The sequence below is a fragment of the Simochromis diagramma genome, unplaced genomic scaffold (genome assembly GCF_900408965.1).
Source record: "Simochromis diagramma unplaced genomic scaffold, fSimDia1.1 OVJJ01000669.1, whole genome shotgun sequence".
In the NCBI taxonomy this organism is placed as follows: Eukaryota; Metazoa; Chordata; class Actinopteri; order Cichliformes; family Cichlidae; genus Simochromis; species Simochromis diagramma.
Window position 1 is genome coordinate 1,388,326 of NW_024387458.1, and position 14,892 is coordinate 1,403,217.

The following is a 14,892-nucleotide window of genomic DNA, read 5'->3' on the forward strand; positions in this document are numbered from 1 at the left end:
TCATGGCAGGCGTCCACAGTGGAGCTGAGCCGCTCATTGGCTCTGACGGTCACTGAATTCACTGTTAACCAAATAGCATCGCTGCTCCTGCGAGACCCCTCGGACGTCTCTGCAGAAACACACATTTCTTTGTGTTTTTCACTGAATCTTTTCCGTGATGCAAACTCGACTCCTTTCACATGAATCTGGTCGACTTGTCAAGTTATTAACCATCATGTACCTGCTAAACATCTGTGATGGCAGGTTGAGTTTAGTCTTCCACAGCATGTCTTTATCCTGTCTTCCTTCTCTCACCCCAACCAATCACAGCAGATGGCCCCGCCCCTCCCTGAGCCTGGTTCTGCCGGAGGTTTCTTCCTGTTAAAAGGGAGGTTTTTTTTCTCTGTATGTATTATTGTAGGGTCTACTGACTGTTGTTGTGATTTGGTGCTGTGTAAATAAAGTTGAATTGAATAGCACGGGCGCCTGGTGATGGTGTGGGCTGAACCCTGACTAAAAGCTGTTGGTCCTCACAAACATTCAGGGACAGCTCATGATGGTTTTCTCGTCACAGGCTCATTTTCAGTGGCTCTGTGAACAATCACAGATTTGACCTTCTATAAATGTGTCCGTCCGTACATCCATCCATCCTCTTCCACCATCAGGGTCGCGGGGGCTGGGGCCTATCCCAGCTGCCATAGCTGTGCTCCACACAGAAAGACGGTGATGGATTAGAACCCAGGACCCTCTCATCACCAGGTCACGGTGCTCACCTGCTGCCCTCGACTTACCTGATTCCTGGCAGTTTGTGGGAGTCTTCAGGCTTTGAATGGGTGCACAGTATTCCCATGAGCAGAGCCTGATCTCCTTATCTGAAGACCATGCTATAAAATAAATGTTTTTAACTTTCATGCTGCTGGACTCTGAGGTCTGTCAGACTTCACGCAGCGACCGTCACATGACCGTCACGTGACTGCGTTTGTCCGACGAAAGCTTTTCATTCATTTTTCATACTTTTTTGTTCCACGTGTGTTCGAGGGCTTCGCTCGGCTTTGCTGCGATTACGCGCCGCTCTGCATAAGAGCTCCGGTGAAATGTCTGAACACAGTCATGAGCTCTGTCACCAACATGACCCGCGTGCTGCTCAGTGCCTCCCCCAAACTGAAATATTGACGACGCGCACACAGGGAACATTATTCTGCACTTTAAGGAAAGCAGTCGAAGCCTCAGCGAGGGGAAACGGCCTGAGGTCCCGCCCATGAAAAATGGATGCACATTAGCTAATGTGGCTAATATGAATTTAAACATGGCCGGTAGCTGTACAGCCCCCCACCCCCCACCCAGGAGGTTTATAGGAACTGTTAATTGGCAACGAAGGTAAAAGAGCTGCTTCTTGCATAATTGCATACCGGCTGTGTTGTTTTAAATCTCCTCAGGCTCTCATTTGTGGGTCAGTTTTTCCAGGACTTCCCTCTCTGTCACAAAGGTGGAGAAGTTGTTTTTTAGTCAATACCTCGACGGCCAGCAGGATTCCTGCCTCCAGGCTTTGATTAAGGGACAATACAAACTTGTGTATTGTAGCTTGTGTTTTGAACGCGGTCCTCCGTCCTGTCAGCGAGTCTGTGAAGTGAATGTGATGTTGGAGGAGGTGAAGTGATTAATATTTATTCCCCCCAGGCTCCTGATTAAATTGGAATTGGAGATATCTCATTTTTAATTTTTCAGCGGCGGTTCACAGCGAGGTGAGTTTGTTTTACAGCCGCTCTTCTTTGTCTCTGGAGCAGGTCAGGTGTGGAAGGATTTATCGAGCTTGCTTGAGGCGCGGTGAGGTCACGCTGCTGAAATCCAGCTGAAGAATAATTCACATCCTTTGCTTAAGTAACAAAAAGAGAAAGATGGGACGAGTTCCTCACTCGCATGAAAGAAACAAACTGAGGGGAAGAGTTCAACAATCCTCAAAGTTGAAGGGGTGAAGACATTTCATCATCATCTTCTTCTTTTAGGGGTCTCCACAGAGGATTATCTGCCTCCACCTCGTCCCAGCATCCTCCTCTGTCACACCCACCCTCTGCATGTCCTCCTTCACGGCGTCCTCTGACGTCTTCATCTTTTCATCCTGCCTGGCCAGACCGTTCTCACTCCCGAGGCGTAACATCCTGACGATTCCTCACGTTCCTGAGGAACGCGAAAGGCGACCTTCGGCGTTCTTAAGGTACACGCCGGGTTACGGGTGAAATACAGTAGAATTACGGCCCCGTGGTGAAAGACGTTCCGATCTCGTCATTTAGGAACGTGTTGGGTGCCCGGGAATGTCGCCTGTGACACCTCGGGAGTGAGAGCGTGTTGGCCTGGCAGCTCCATCATCTCTGTCCAGTTCATATCTCCAAACTGCTCTAATCCTTTCCACCCACTCAGTGAAGATCTCAGCATTTCCAGCTCGGCCTCTTCTCTTCTCGTCAGAGCTACTAGTGTCTAACCGTTCCAGGTCTCAGTTGGTGCTCTCCTTCTGTCACAAACCACCCGACACCACCCGTCCTGTGCATTCTTTAAACTCATCCACCTTCACTACCTCTGCTCCTGCACAGTGATCTTTATGGAGTAGAATAGAATAGAACAGAATAGAATAGAGTTTATTAACCCCTCAAATTATGACTCCAGCAGCACAACACCAGTGCAGCTTAAATACAAATAATGGAAGAAAAAAACACTAAGCAGGTACAAATAATTAAAAATAGAAAATAAAGAATAAAATATCAGCAGCAGTAGAATTAAAGGAAGTGCAGTGTATACAGTTACAGCTGTTAGACAACTGTCAGAACTGAAGAAGCATCTCGGTTGAAACGTCCTCAAGAAACTTAAAGTCCAGTCGCTTTTCTTTCCAAGGTCCTTAGTGCAGAATGAGGTGTTGATGTCTTTTGGAGAGAGTCCTCTGTCCAAGGAGGAGGGGAAAACCCAAACCTGGCAACGCCGGCAAAGTCCTTCCTCAGCAGGAAACATCGTGTTGAAGCCAACGTCTGGCTTATTTATTCCTAAACTGCACCAAGCTCAGGAGAACGTGCACGAGCAACTGAACAGTGAGTCCCAGTTTCTTGTGTCTCTGAGTCCTCGAACAAAGAGACGGGACTCTAACCTCTCCCTGATATGTCTGCAGTCCACAGTCATGCTTTGTTTTGTCTGAGTAATTGTTCCAAGCTGAAAACATTCACTTTAGAAAGCTATAAAACCATAAAGAGACAGATGGGAATGAGATTCTAATGCATTACATGTGTTCATTAAGTGTAATAAACATTGAACCGTCCATAATGTGTAAAATGATTCCAGTTATGCTTAAATATACAGTATGTTGTCGGTTTCTGCCTGCAGTATCTCAGGTTGTGTTTGCTGTCTCCTCACCGAGCAGCAGCTGTTTTCCTGCCCTTGTTGGTTTTGTGTACGAAAAGAATACAAAAAAAGTTTGTAAGCGTCAAAACATTTCACACTCGCGGGACATTTATCTGAGCGGCTGCTCGGCCGTCCACCGGGCGCTCCAGAAGTATTTGATGGCATTTGTCCTGAAGACTGTGAGAGCTGCAGAGGCCGTTAAGCCTTCCCGCTGTGGACAGCGCTGTCAGAAAAATAAGACGGAGGCGGTTTAGTCGAGCGCGGAGAAACAGCCAGCGATGCTTTTGTTTCCAGCAAAACAGCAGAAAGACAACAGAAAACAAATGCCGTGGAGGAAGAGCAAAGATCGCGTTGGATCTGTGTAACTGTGCCTGTCGACAAGCATGTAAGAGGGAAGCGGCACAAAACATCCACAGTGTGCAGATTCAGTGAGAGTGGGACTCTCTGCAGACACAAAGAAAACAGATGTTTTTAAGGATAAAGTTCAGTTTAATCTGAAGGTTTTATCATCAGAGCTGGGATCACATCAGAGACCGATCCCTGTTTAAACTGGTCTCTGTGGTCCTCCTGACAAATTCTCATCTTTGTTTATTGAGTAGTATTTATTTCATACAGCACTCAGATTTATTTTGAAAGAAGGGGGCCTTCCTTTCCTGGAGGAAGTTTAGCCTGAGCTGGTTGGTGTGCTCCTGATTACGTCTCTGCTATTTATCTGTCAAAAATAACTTAGCAAAAAAGATATTTGCAAGAATCTGAATAACGGTCTTAAGAAAGCGTGCATGCTTCATCATTGTGACACGTTCATTTAACTGGGCTCAAATTGGACTGTTTACTGAGCGTTTTCTTACTTTTTGAATAACACCACTGATTTTCCCTCCTAATTAGTTAATTAAGGCAGATTGGCTGCTCTGGGTTTAAAAAAACATGCTAGGTTAATGCTGCCTCTCTCAGCCCAGTGCAGTCTTTTAAACGAGATTCTTAATCTCAGTGTTTTCACTTCCTGCTTAAATAAAGTTAAAAAAAACAACAACAACAACAAAATGTAATTACCAGAAATCTCTGCTTTTATTTTGTGAACTTTTACAGTGCAGCCTTCCAGCTTTAGTCAAACAAGTTTTAATAAAAGTATAAAAGTATTAACACAACTAAAGAAGCTTTACTGTTGTGGACACAAAATGTGGACAGACACATGTCCCATCATCTGTCTGACATGGTGGACGCAGTGTTATGGTGTGGGCATGTATGGCTGCCATACTTGCCAATGTATCTTTCCTCTCATCACATCTCCTCTGATCTCCTTTATGTCCTTTGTCCTTTATGTCCAGGTTCATCTATAAAAAATCTCCAGAAATGTTGTCTGACGTGAGGACACCCGGCGGGAGGAGCCGTCCCATCTTTCTGCACTAATTCATTGGATTTAAAATCAGGAATCTGAGCAGGTTGAAGTGGAGGCAGTGGTATGGTATCTGCCATACATGCCCAGTAAGTTCTCAGTGATGATTATTGATGATGTGACTGCTGATAACCGCATCAGGACAAACTGTGTTCAGAACTGCAGTCTGCTCACATTCAGACCAGTACTGCAAAACTGCTCAGAGCCAGAGAAATGGGATATTCTTCAATGTTTTTGTACACATGGCATTTAATTATTAGTTATTATTAGTTGTTATTAATCTCTGGCTCTTCCACAGCGTGTCTTTGTCCTCTCTTCCTCACCTCCAACAGTCGTTTCTTCCTGTTAAAAGGGAGTTTTTCCTTCCCACTGTCACCAAAGTGCTTGCTCATAGGGGGTCATATGATTCTTGAGCTTTTCCTTGTATTATTGTGGGGTTTTAACTTATAATAAAAACACATTGACCATTGTTGTGATTTGGGGCTATATAAATCAAATTGAATTGAATTCAGTGGTCAGTCACCTGATCTCGACCCAGCGAAGCAGATTTTCAGTTATTGAAGATGAAACGTAAACAGAGAGAGACCCACAACAAGCAGCTGAAGGTGTCTACACACCCAGCAGTGCATCTCAGAAGAAACACCTCATTTGGTGATGTCCACGGTGTGACCACCCACTCCACCCACACTGGAGCCCATTGCTGTGGTAGTTCTTTCTGCAGACGTTGGGAATGGACACATTTCCAGTCAGCAACACTGGGAACGCCTGAGCCCAGCGTGCTGCTGCTCTGCAAAAGCCTTTAGAGTGTAGCTGCTGTGTGAGAGACACCTTCAGTTTGGTTTCTTGCACTAAACAACACAACATGCACCATTTCTCCACTCATGCACTCACACCACTGATCATACTGCCTGCACACAGCGTGCTCACTTTACGTTCTTTCTTTAATTTAAGACAGACAGCGCTGAGCAGCCGGTCCTGTGACAGTGGGTCCAAGCCTTCAGGCTGTCAAAGCATTTTCATCCAAGCAGTTTAATATTTATAGTCATGTTTGTCTGATTATGTTTAGGTGTCTGAAAATCAGGCTCTTCTAAAAATGGCTTTAAAGCCTCAACAGTTGCTGAAGTCAGCACTTCACTGACATCCTGATAGTTTGATTTAAAAGCCGCTGTGGTGGTGTGACAGACGCAGAGCTACAAAAATCATCATGTCCAAATGCTTTTAGGTTTTTTCCTACTTTTCATTTGTATTTTCATTTTCAAATCCACGTTGAGAGATTGTGTCATTAAAACTGTGCGAGTCCTGGTTCGTCATTAAGAATGAAAACCTGTTGGTTTATTCACTGGGCCTGACCAGCTAAAAATATCAGGCCGCTGTCCCCGACTGTCGAGGGAGGCGGTTGATAATTTAAGCGGTGGTGAGCTGAACGTTCGGGCTGTAAAGTGCTTCTATACTGTAGAAAGGAAATTCATATTTTATTTGTAGACGAGGCTCCAGCGAGCTGCAGCTCGCAGTTATTTTTATCCCTGATTAATGATGTGATCTGTGAAAATTAGCAGTGAAGTTTTCCATGCTCGCATCTTCAAGTGTCCTTACATCGTTACAGCTTTGTCTCAGACACACCTGTGCAGTGAACAGGCCTCACGTGTGTCGGCGGCGCGAGTTTAAAAAATGAGAGTCAGAAGTGAAGACGTCTGGAGGAGTTTGGGACGCTGAGGCGTTTGTGCGGATGTTGATATTTCACCTCCAGACTGAAGCCCGAGAGACTCAAACATGAAAGTTTAATGTTTTCCGTCTGAGCGTATTGTCCGAGCTTCCTCTCCCTGTAGGTTATTGATCACCGTTTCCTTGTTTGTTGCTCGCCCTTCTCTGCTCTCCTGCGACAGCCCGAGTGTTGGAACAAGACCTTTCATCACACACGAGCACAGACGGGCCGACGCCCTGCATCCTAATCTGGAGATCAGAGGAAAGCGTTGCCCGCTGGGGGGTCGCCTTTATGTCCAGGTTCATCCGTAAAAAGTCTCCGGTGAGATCGGAAATGCTGTCTGATCTGAGGAAACCCGGAGGGAGGAGTCGTCCTGTCTTTGTCTTTCTTCTGATTCATTGGACTTAAAATCAGGAATTTGAGCAGGTCGAAGTACGCCTCAGCTTTAGTGTGCATCACACCGTAACCATGGGATACATCACGTTTATGATGTCACATCACTTTAGTTTAAAAGCAACTTTTTAGGGATCATTTCAGCTGTTACAGCTGCAGACGACACACCTCTCCATCATTCAGTATGAAGTGAATCCCAATAATCTAATCAGGAGGAAATGAGGGCACAGGTAAGCTGCTCAGTTACAGCAATGTGCAAAAGTTTTGGATCACCACTCATTTCTTTGTTTTACTAAGAAAACAAGAAACCAATGCAGTCATTTATTGCAATATGTGAAACATAGATACAAATACACGATATAAGGCACAAAGGTCCAATTCTACCACGCAGCATGAGCTCACTGATGCAGCGTTCCTTAATTTCTTCAGGAATACGTCTCCAGACTTCTTTGAGTGCTGGCTCAAGACTTTTGCACGCTGCTGTAAATTATTCAGTGTTGGCCTAACCTTTGCAGTATTTCCAATCTGTACAAAGCAAAACATTGATGGGACAATTGACCAAACTGGACTCGGCCTTTGAGGCGCTAATATTGAGTTGTGGATTGAGTTTGTGTTTGTGTAGCAGATTGCTTTGGGTCAGGTTTAAGTTGTCCAAGCTGAGCTGAAGTGACATGAATATAATACGATCAGGATCAATAACAAAGACTTCAGCTTTGTTTGAGTTCGGTTTAGGAAACTAGACGTCATGCAGGAATGTGGGGAATCGAGATTTGTCTGCGATGCTCGTGGTGGAAGGCGTGGGTGTGATTAACTAAACCCTGGCAAGTTTGTTAAATTGTACAATCATAAATGTATAGTCGCAGTTACACAGCCATGTGTTGTGTTACGCAGCCATGTGTCAACACAAAGGTTCCTGCACTTCTATCCATGGATTTGGATCTAGTATCCAGCATCAGTTTTCTACCAACTCCTCAAATGTCTCTGCAATAACCAACCCTGAAACTGGAAATAAGGAATGAATTCATCAGTAATTAATTGTGTGGCGATGATTCATGCCAGCCATCTTCCCAGCATGGATGTTCACGTTGTAAAGTGCGTGTGCTAATGTGTGACCTAATGACAAACTCGACTGGAGCCAAAGTGTTTAACTGTTGCCATAAATCTGTTCATTGCCCTCCTCGGCTTTCACCCACCTCTCACAGTTTCCAGCAGATTAGCGATAAAGACGCTGCTGGCAGAGGGGCACTCGTGGGTACACAGAAACCTCCCTCAGCATCACAGCACCACTTCATTAAGAAAATGCCATTAAGTTCACGAGGTGGCGGAGAGCATCGGGCGTGACAGAGGCACTCCTAAACTTGAAGGAACCATCGAGGGGTCCTAATATTTATGGTTTTCTCCAACAGCGTCTGACTTGTGAGACCTGTGTGTCAGCAGGTTTTCATTTCAGCCACATCGCTGCTGCTGGAAAATGGAGAAATCAATAGAAACGCAGAAAGTCTCGAGTCCACAGCTGGCAGGAAATACATAAAGCCTGCAGTGACTGTGGAGGACTCTTTTCATCACTTTAGAGTAAAGATGTGATTGCATGCATCAGTGGCGTGCACACAAATATGATTGGTCTCACGGTTCAGGCTGGATCAGGTGACCCTGAACATCCCTGAGCTATGCTGCTGTACGCTGGAGGATTTCCCATGATGCACTGAGCACCGCTCACCGTGTGTTTCTACAGCACTGCTGCCTTTGTCTTCTGTAGCCTGTGTTTTTGGTGTTTTGTGACTCTGTTTCTTTTTGAGTTATTTTGTGTCTCTTTGTGTTGTTTTTGCCTCTTCAGGCTTGTTTTGTCTCCTTGCGTCTGTTTATGGAGCTTTATGGCAGTTTTTCAAAGTAATCTTTTAAATCTTGTGGTCATTTGATGCTTCTAGCCAACTAGTCTTCCAGTCGGTCAACACCCTCCATCTTTGGGCGACCACTTTCGAATGCAGGTTGATTGCACGGTTTGCCTGGTGGGAGGCAACCAGTCTCCAAACAGTTGCTGTCTCGACTGCAATCAGACGGGCAAAAAACCATTAATGGGCCAGTTCTTATTTGTTTTTCTGCTCTCCCTGAGCACTCAAGGTGCTTCATACAACTTGCCTCATTCACCCATTCATACAAACACATGCTTTTTATCTTATGCCTAACAAGTGTGCTCACCTGTTACCCTGTTATCACAGTTAATCAGCTATTGTCTGCATGTAATTGCTGTTGTATAGGGCTGCCACGATTAGTCGACTATCAAAATCGTCGACGACTGATTTAATAGTCGATGCGTCGTTTGAAGCTTTGTAAGATCCCAAAAGACGCAGGAATAAGTAGCAGGATTTGAGAGTGTAATAACGGACTGAAACAGAAGATGGCAGCACTGCATGTACAAGTAAAACCCCGAAGAAGAAGAAGCTGTGTCCCAGAATTCATAGCGCAGCCCTGCTCAGTTTCCAACAATGGCGGCAGCTAGTTAGTTTTAATATTACTCTTATTATTATGTAGCTGTGTAAACCTCAAATATCTGCTCAGTTTATCAAGACACCACATATTTTCAAAAGCGCTCCGACGTTTTCGGAGACGTCTGTTACCCACTAGCTCGATAGCTAGCCGGGGGCAAGGCTCACTAGAGCAAATCGTTTTCAAACCCACCGCCGTCTTTCGTTACTCAGGTTAAACATGATATATGAGTCACTTAGATAACTTAAAATGTTATTGTTTGGCTTTTTTCAGTGTTTTATTTGTTCCTGAGTAAATCGGTTTGGCTGAGATTAAAGTTATAGTTTTTTACACAGCTGAATAAACGTCAAGCAGACAGCTGATTATCAGAAGTGTGAGATGCTCCAGAATTTACTCCGGTGTCCTGTTATATTTTAGATAGCAAGGAGTTTATTAAACTTCACCAAAACAATCTGCAAACTTCATTAAAATTTAATAAACTATCATCTTGTCTTTATTTTTAGTTAGCACAGACCTTAAACACTTCAGCTATAATTATATAAGAGCAGATGCTGCTGGAGCAATAAGCTGTACGTTTTACGTCCAATGGATGATGATCTGATTAGTCGACTAATCGCAAAAATAATCGTTTGTGGCGGCCCTGAAGCACCAGAGCCACTTTGAGAACGCTAACTGAAGGCGAGCGGTGGCCTAGTCTCTGTTTTTAACGTAACGGTGGCGATGATGTTACTCATGCTGTGGTCTCCCACCACTGTGAGGTTACTGCAGTCAGTCTGGGATCACTTTTGATTCTTGGGGTTGTTGATTTTGGTACTTTGGTCATTTTACATCATTTTTGATGGTCGTCTTTTTACAGTCATGTGTTTTGATATTCTAATTATATTTGACCACAGTCTCAGGTCCATTTGTGCTGGGATTGTTACTAAAAAAGTAATATATTACACTTGCATTACTTTTCTTAAAAGTAATAGGGGATGTTACTGCCTGAAAACATTACATTACTTTGCATTAATCTGTGACATGACATGTTACCAGTTAGTATAATATAATCCTGAAGCTACAGTCCCACACACCAGCACAGATTCTTATCCTAACGATGTGATCATCTTTTAGTGTGAAGCATGAACGCTGCTCATCGCTGCTTTTGTGACCTTGTTAGCGTTGTGTTAGCTCGCTGTCTGTGCTGATGCTTGTAAAGAGCAGCTGTTGTGTTAGCAGTTGTGCTGCAGTTGTTTGTGCTGGATGCAGTTTGCTCTGTGCTGTGCGGTGCATGAAGGGAAATCAGCTGAGTGCAGCTTTCTGTCCATTTGACATGGAAACCTTCTGTAGCAGAAGTGAGGACATCATTTTGACAGCGATGTGAATTTGGTCCGGTGACTCGTTACATGACTGCATTACTGAAAAATGTAATGTGATTACAGTAGCGTGATCGGGGGAAAGGATGAGCTCTGATAGCGCGTCCTTAATGAAGCCAAACATTTTGTGAGGCGTGTTTGCTTTGGGCCTGTTGCTAACCCGCTCTGATTGGTTTGCTGCTTTGTGGGAGCAGCTGCCGTTGTGCGTGGATACCTGCACATACTTGAGACCGTAGCTCTGATTTATGGCAGCTCCTCCACCGCGGTCCTTCCTCTCGAGCGTCCCGTGGTGTTTATTGGCTTCCGTGGATCTTAGAGGAGTCCCGCTGATCAACCCCGACGCTGCAGAGTTTGGATTCAAAGAGGGCGTGAACTAATTAACGAGAGCGAATGGGAGTTTAATCAGCGTCAGAGCGGCGGGGGGGTCACGGGAAGTCTGGATAGCAGGAAGGGGAAAAGGGCGCCGCCCGTGCTGTGTTTAATTTGGAGGTGATTGTGCGGGTAATGGTGCGGGCAAATGTGCAGGGAGATTCTCCTCCCGGGCGTTTTGACACTGAGAGGCTTCCCCGCTGAGATTCGGCGTCTCTGAGCTCACGGCGACACGAGCGGCCTAATGATCATTTATTGCAGTTTGTATCAGAGTCGACCAAACAACATCTGTGCCTGCGAGCTCGTTTGGAGCTCGTCGTGATGGATGTGTGTTAGACGCCATCTTCACCGCTGGTGTGACATTTCGAGCCTCCTCATCAGTGGAAGGAGAACGAAGGAGCGACGTGATGCTGAGCATCATGTCCTGATGATCGTTTGTGTCTGATTTTGTTTCGTTTTTGTCGTCTTACACCAGGTTTTTGTGATTTTGTGCTTTTTTTATGTCTCCTTGATCACTGTTTGTTCTCGGAGGTTGTTTTTATTCACCGTGTCCCTCCTCATTTAATATCTCTTTGTGATTATTTTCCATCTCCCAAAGATCACTTTGTGGGTTGTTGTGGTACTTTTTGCATAGTTAATGTTGAGCTCTGTGTCTTTATGGATGTTTTTGGACATTTGAAACGATTCTGTGATAATTTTGTGCTTCTTTAATATGTTTTCTTATTTTCATTTGTGGTGTTTTCATGGTGATTTTGATGATTTCACATCTCTGGATCATCATTCTGAGTATTATTACATAAATAGAGGGTTGTGTGGCGCTTTAATACTTCTTGAGTCGTCCTTTGCACGTTTGGAGTTATCTTGTGATCCTTTAGTGTGTTTAATTTTATATTTGTGGTGCTTTTGTCTGTTTTGTGCTTACTTTGGGTCATTTTGTTGTTCTTCAAGGTTGTCTTTTCTGTCCTGCTTTGCTTATTATTATTTCTCTGCTCATTCGTGTCTTCGTGGACTTCGCTGAGGGCGTCTGTGGCAGAGGGCATGGACGGTTGAGTCCGCATGTCCTTGGGCAAAAGACTGAACCAAAAACTGCCACTAATTTATCCATCTGTGTGTTTGTGTGTGACAGATAAAGTGCTGTGCGGCTGAATGTGGTCATTGAGAGGACTTGAAAAGGCATTCATGAATGTCCTCCGTTTACCACTCGGCTCTTCAGCAGCTCGTTCACATTTCCAGAGATGTAGAAATTATCCACACAGAGAAAAGAAAGAGCGAGAGAGACGTCTTCTCCCAAAACTGCGTCGGAGCGCGACGGGCGGAGACGGATCTCTGCCCTTAGGCCTCTGCTGTGAATGATAATTAATGGAGCTGCGTTCCAGTGCTGCAGCACTGCATGCTGGGTAGGCGGCGAGGCTCCCCATTCATCACTGCTGACATCGGCATTTATCTGGTTAGCACCATTGGAGGCTCAGAGCGGTGAGTCGCTGCTGACGAGGTCGAGGAGACGGGAGCGTGAGGGAAATGACGAAGGGTCGACGGGCAATAAATGCAGCTGTGATGGTAAAATAATAGATTGTTTGTAGTCGGCAGTGTACCAGGATTTCAAAAACAAACCACAACATGGCTCAGCTGAATAAAACACTTCAGAATCTGGGCTCCTGATTGGCTTAAATGAGTCAACAACTGATCACAGATTCAGGTTAGTCCATTTTGCCAACTCAAAAGGGTACTCAGTAGTATATGTGGGGCCCACGTGCTTGTATCCATGCCTGGAGATCTCATTAGGGGCACGCTCCTAATGAGACGACAGATGGCGTCCTGCAGGATCTCCTTCCAGATCTGCACCAGGCCGTCGCTGAGCTCCTGGACAGTCTAAGATTCAACCGGATGGCATCGGATGGACTGAAACAAAATGTTTTCAGTCAGGCGAGTGTGGGGGCCGGTCCTTCATCCTCCGGGAACCTGCATACCTTTGGCTCAGGGCCTGGAAATAGGTCCAAGGATTTCAACCCAACACCTAATGGCAGTCAGGTGCTGTCGGCTCTGTGCCTCGCCATCACTGACCCAACGCCAAACCAATCAGGCTGAACAGCGCAGCAGCCGTGGACCTGCTAACTTTGGTATTCTATGGCGAATGCCAGTCAGGCTCCACGGTCCCGGGCAGTGAGCATAGCTAGATGACATCGGGCCCTCAGGCCTCCCTCACCAAGTCTGTTTCTTTGTTTAGTCCAGTGGTTCCCAAACTTTTTTTGCTGGGCCCCCCTTTGTTTTACAAGAAAAATATTGCCCCCCCCCCCACGCGCGCACGCACGCACGCATCCTCCAACCACACACGCCCATATTTTGCTCCATTGCGGTTTATTTCACACCTCAAACATTTAGTAGTCTTTGGATATTTTGGGTAATTATGATGCACATATTTTAATGTTGACTGTACAGAAGCAGGGAGGCAGATTTTCTTTAAGTGGCGTTGTCGTCAGAGACAACTCAGAAGAAAAAAGTAGCATAGAGGCGATTGGTGTTTAGCTCATATTTCAGGAGTTCATGCGGCACAAAATAGCGCTTCACGCTTTGTTCTGAGGGCGTTGAAGGTTTATTTTGATCGCAGTGGTCGATTCAGGAGTGGAGGCACGAGGAGAGGTCACAGAGAGATGCGAACAGCTGGGAGAGGTCACAGCAGGTCGTTTCAGGAGAAAGGAAAGATTACAGAGGTGAACGGGAGACACGGGAGGTTCAGCTCCTCTTTTCCTCTCTGCAGCAGCTCTGCTTGTTTTCACCTCTTGGGGCAAACACAGCTGAAAGGTGAGCAGGTTCAACAAAGAGCTCCATGCTCTAAAAGTTTTTCAGCAGAGAAACTTTCAAAGTTTAAAATATTTGAGTATATTATGTGGATGTTACACTTGTTATGGACATGAACTGTGGACAACATCCATCCATCAGAGTAAAAAGCATTCATACAGGGTCAAAGTTATACATACTGCAGATGTAATATTCTCTGACTGACCCTCAGCAACCCGGACTTTAATCAGACGCCTTCTGTCATCGCTGGATCTTTGAACCTTCTTCTATCCAGAATTTATTAGATGGTCATCTTCTTTGCACAGGCCTGACTTTTAAGGATTTTTCTCTGTCTGCGTGGTCGGCTACAAACCTTAGTCGAGTTTCATGGTGTTGATTCATCAGGTCTGCACGTAGTTCCTTGGACTTTAGGAACAACAAGCAGCACAAGCTGCCAGCTGTGTTCAGCCTTTACCACAGGAGTACGTTCGGCTTTGGCATCGACAAGCTAACCCTGGGTCATCTCGTGGTGTCGGCTGAGATAGAGGAACTTTAAAAACTTCTTAGTCCAGCAGAAGTCATATCTGTTTGACTTCCAGGGAGAAAATAAAACTCCTGTGTTTTTCCTTTAAAACGTTGCGCCCCCGTGACTCCTCAGCCTGCCACAAAGGAAAAGGACACGAGGTGACAGCACCCACTTTAGCCTGTGGCGAGGAGTTCTTGTCGGGCCACTTGGAGGAGAAAGGAGGCGGCGGTGAAGGGGCAGAAAGTGGAACAGAAAGAAGATGGAAGATGGGAACAGGATGAACTCTAATTAGCTTGCAGCATGGAGGTCAGAGTAGAGGGGTGACGGTGAGGGAGCAGGGGTGAGGATGGGGGAGGAGGTGCCACTATCTCGTTAGCCTGCAGCAAGAAGGTGAAAGTCAGTGCTCGGTAGGAAGGAGGTTGTGCTTCTCTGATTGTCACACAAGCTGCAGTGTTTCTCTGCTTTTTCATCCTGGCTTAACTGCACCCTGTTGGTTTGAGACTCTAAGACTTTGATGACGGCGTGTTACCAAGTG

General features: G+C 45.5%; 1 long non-coding RNA gene across 2 annotated transcripts in view; it reads left to right on the plus strand.

Moving 5' to 3' along the window:
- Positions 1-14,892, plus strand: part of LOC120722938 — a 41,058-nt gene that overhangs the window by 13,349 nt on the left and 12,817 nt on the right. For both annotated transcript variants that reach the window (XR_005693640.1, XR_005693641.1), the window contains one exon: positions 4,686-4,842. This is a non-coding gene — a long non-coding RNA (uncharacterized LOC120722938). The remainder of the gene's footprint in view (positions 1-4,685; positions 4,843-14,892) is intronic.